Here is a 4,448-nt window from a genome sequence, read left to right on the forward strand (position 1 = left end):
GCAGAGGAGGAGGAGGGACGAGCGAGTGCGGGAGGAGGCGGCGGCTAGGTCTCCGTCCCAGGAGCGCCCCCCCCTTTATACCCCACCTACGCGAAAAAATGACTGAAATGCCCTCGGCGGGGCAGGCAAATTACGTGCGGTACTGGGGCGAAACTATCCATCGCTAGAGCGCCGAGTTTCGATCCAACGGACGAGATCGACCGAGGGCACGATCCGACGGCCGAAAACGCATCAGGAACGAGATCGGACGGCCGAGAGTCGCTAAGCTCTAAGGAGGCTCGGTGCTACCGCGGTCTCTTATTTCTGGATACTGGGAGTGGAGCGGCGCACAATGTAATTTTGCGGAGCAGCATAAGAGCAACTCTAGCAGACCCCGCAAAACACGCAAACCCGCAAAATTCAGGCGAGTATGCGGGCTCGGCCCATTTTTCCGGCCAGAACAGAGCCCGCATACTCGCCCGGCCCGCAAAATCTTTTGCCGCGGCCCGCAAACCGCTCGCCCCGACCGCTATAACTGCGGTTCTGCGACTCGTTTGAGGTCCAAACCCTATTTCTCGCCGCCGCCAAGCCATGCGATTCCCCTTCCCCCTCTCCACATTTCTCGCCGCCGGCGACCACCCGCCCCGCCTCCAGCCGCCATGTGGGGCCGAATGTGGAGCTCCGGACGCGGCTCCGGCAGCAGATCCGGCGGCGGAAGGGAACCGGAGCACGAGCGGCGCGTCCGGTCCGACGGCGCGAGGAAGCGCGGGGCCCGGAAGTGGACCAACCGCGGCCTGTCGCCGCCGGCGAGCTTCCAGCAGAGCGAGACGGCGGAGTACGACCGCCGGCGCGCGTCCTTCTCCTCCGCGAGGTCCTCGTACGCCGGGAGCTCCTCCTCCTCCGGCACGGGCCTTCTAACCGTGAAGAGGAAGTGGTCGGAGGACGAGGAGGAGCCGGACGCGTTCGCCTTCGTCCCCATGAAGGAGGAGCCCGAGGAGCCCGCTCCGCTCGGCCGCCGCGGAGTCATCGGGCCGGAAGACTACGTCGCCGACGTCGACGCCGTTGTGGCCACCATCACCGAGCGGAGCGTGCGCGAGGAGGCGGAGCGCCAGCGCCACGCCAAGGAGTTCGAAGCCCTCCAGTGGCGGGAGGCGGTCGCCGCCAAGGAGAAGGCCGAGGAGTGGCGCCGCATCGGCGCGGAGCAGGCGGCGAAGTACGTCGACCTGTGCAGCTCCAGCGAGGAGGATTGAGCGTCCGGCTCCTCCACGGCGTCGTCCATTTGCCGCACCTCGCCGCCGTCAGATCCGACCCCTCTAGTACTAGTTTAACGTAGTATATAGTATAACTATGCTTGTAGATTGTTGATCATGTGATGAACTATGTAGTATGTGATGAACTATGTTTGTGCAATTTCCCCCGCGAAAGTGTTTTTTCAAATTATGCAGGTTTAGATACGGTTTCTGTTCGGCCGAGCTAGTTTTCGACCCGCAAACGCGATCTTCGTGGAACCGCAAACGCGTTTTGAGGGTCAAATTTTTGCGGGGTGTGACTGACTAGTATAGAATCTAATCTTCCAGTGCAAAAATAGAAAAAGCGATCTGAGCCATTGGATTCGAGATCAATGGTACAGATTCTGGTGGATGTGTAAGTTCCCACTTAATGTGCATTTCACGAAAAACCCCTCTAACAATTGGTATAAAATGTGACTTTTACAGTAACAACCTCAAATCACTCATCCATTTCCAACTGAGCACATCGTTGATGCCATCCCCCAGAAGCATGTCAATATTTGAGTACATGAGAAAGTTCTCTCTAAAATAAAATAAAAACTAAATGTACATTTCTGATTCATATACAAAAGAGGTAAGTGTACAGGTCAAACTGAATTTTCCAAAATAGAACACAATAGAAAGATATGGCGGAAAGAAAGCTATGCCTCAAAGGCAAAAATTACAATACTCCAGACTCAGTAAGCACCCTCTGAACTTACAAAAGATACTTGACAGTCTTGTTGCTTGATCTTCACAATAAAGCAACAGAAAATGGATGCAATGATCGAAATGATGAAAGTAAAATAAAATGACCATATATCTGGACAAATGTAGAGGAGTCCAGCAATTAAACAAGAAAACTACAAATTTCATTTATACAAATTGTGCAGCACTAAATTAAAGTCAGCTTATCCTCTGGTAATAAGCACATCTGAATAGGACGGTGAAAATGAATTTCACCAAGGTATTCTATTTCTGGTCCACTCTAATCCACATACATGCAAAGCGAATGATTAACATAATAAGACAATTTATAGTACATGACCGACAACAAAGGAATTAAACTATCGTGCAAACAAATGAGTTTCACTCCTGCAGCTGTATGCAAGGGAAGCCTCTGCTAAGCGGTTCTTCTCTCCATATGTACTCCTGATGCTTCTGGTTGTCAGAGCATCATCCATCTACAAATGAAGAACAATTATGTAGTTCACATCAGAAGACAAGAAATTGAAAATAATTATGTTTTTTGGTGGGCTAAATGATTGTAAGGGAGAAAAACAGAGCAAGCTGATATGTTGTACTTAGGTGACTAGCATGAAAAATAAGTAAAATTGTCAGAACTGAAACATTGACCAAAGTGCTACATCCTTTGCAAGTGAAATACCAACATCGGTCGAGTAACTCAAAAGAATTACCTTCAGTAGTGGTGTAATGCTTAAAAAGTATTTATAAATTATAATACAAATTTCTAGGCTTGAACAACAGTTCATGTCCTAATCATGTGTGTGTTCCACAATTAAGAATGGATGCTAAGTTCTTTTGCTAACCCGTAGATGAGGAAAAAGTAGCATCTCACCATAAATGATATAGGAGCCTGGTTAGTGTGCTGCATCACAAAAACGTGTGGCAGAACAGTGAAGAGAAAAGCACAAGAATACCATATGGCAAAATATATTCACAGCTCATACATCCCAATAAGACTAATTGTTTGTCAGAATTAGAACATCAACGAGAATTTTCACCAGAGTAATAACATTAATTGTACTTGACCAAGATCAAGACTTGACTAATAAAAGTGGATGAGTATCGTATTATGTGAAGTATTGGTAGGTACATATTAGCTTTCTGCATAGAAAATCAAGAGTTTGGGCATTATTTAAGATGGTTAAAGGAGATGGTTATGATGGCCATTTTTACTTTGTGTAATCTTCAGACCGATGTGTTTTTGGATACAATATCAGAGCTTCTTTTTGAAGAAAAAGAGAGCTCCCCTCTCTGATTTCTTTTGTATGAAACGAATGTCTTTCTACCGAGATGGGAAAAAACACCAAAAGAACTCTATAAGTGTTTCAGTTTATTTAGCCCCTAGACTGGGCAATCTCATATTTGCATCACTTCGGCTGATTGGAAAGCAGTCTAGCAGCGATACGCCAAGCTTGTCATCAGCCAGTAGCAATATACATTATTACCACAACTAAGTCATGCTCTAATCAACGTGCTATTGCTGGATCCGGAACGTATAGATCAAGCATAGACACCCAGATAGCAAGTTAACAATTAAAACTCCAAAAAATGTTGATAAAATAGGAATCCAACGAACATAAGCTTCATCTCAGAACGAATCCCTCACCGTCGGGGTTGAGGAAGAAGACCTGGCACGTGCGGCCGTCGAGCAGAGTCATCTCGAACACGTCCGTGCTGCGGGTCTCCGCCCAGTCACCAACCCGCCGTAGAGCACGGTGAAGGTCAGGTGGTGCTCCTGTGGAGGAGACCATGTCGGAGGTGGCTAGGCCCTGGACGATGACGTGGAGCGCGACGTCGGGTGCCCAGGATGTGCGAGATCGCCGGATGATGTGGATCCAGATGGCCTAGGTGGCGGAGTAGTTGGGGGAGAGGCCACGCACGTCGGCGGCCTCCCGCCGGATCTGGATTGCCGCCGCAGTCAGCAAAGAAAAGGGAGACGTGCGAGAGGGTTTAGATGTTTGCACAGAATTAATCAGAATCGGGGGACGTTTTTGCACAACATTTTGTGACAGTGAGTACAGTCTGATCAGAAATCCGACACCCACAATATGTGCCATCGATTTCTGATCCGACGGCCCATGTTACTTTTTTCTATTTTTGCACCGAAAGCTCGGATTCTATACTATTCCCTCCCTGATCAGGAGAGCGCTTCGTGCGAGGATCGGAGCGGAGCGACTGGTTTTTCTAAAGTAGAGGATTGCCGAACAGGCCCGTTGCAATGAACATCACACACCTCCCGCAGGGCCGAGCACCTGCAATTTGCATTCGGATTACCATTAGCTTTTTTCTTTATAATAAAGGACATTTTTGTTGGGGCATTTGTGGCATATCTCCTATACTAAAACTGACAAAATTGCTCACCATCCTACTTTATCAATTTTTATATGACTTAACTAGTAGTTACCGGCCTCTCGATTCGTGCTACCTCTTGAGCACTGCGTTGGTTTTCCCTTG

At 48.3% G+C, this 4,448-nt stretch overlaps 1 long non-coding RNA gene across 1 annotated transcript; it reads right to left on the minus strand.

Moving 5' to 3' along the window:
• Positions 1-2,097: 2,097 nt before the first annotated feature.
• Positions 2,098-3,971, minus strand: LOC123124282 (uncharacterized). Its single transcript, XR_006461028.1, has 2 exons — positions 3,601-3,971; positions 2,098-2,431 (listed from the first exon to the last, which is right to left on the minus strand). It is a non-coding gene; the product is annotated as an uncharacterized lncRNA (long non-coding RNA).
• Between the last annotated feature and the right edge of the window lie 477 nt (positions 3,972-4,448).

Source organism: Triticum aestivum, chromosome 5D (assembly GCF_018294505.1).
Source record: "Triticum aestivum cultivar Chinese Spring chromosome 5D, IWGSC CS RefSeq v2.1, whole genome shotgun sequence".
Classification (NCBI taxonomy): domain Eukaryota; kingdom Viridiplantae; phylum Streptophyta; class Magnoliopsida; order Poales; family Poaceae; genus Triticum; species Triticum aestivum.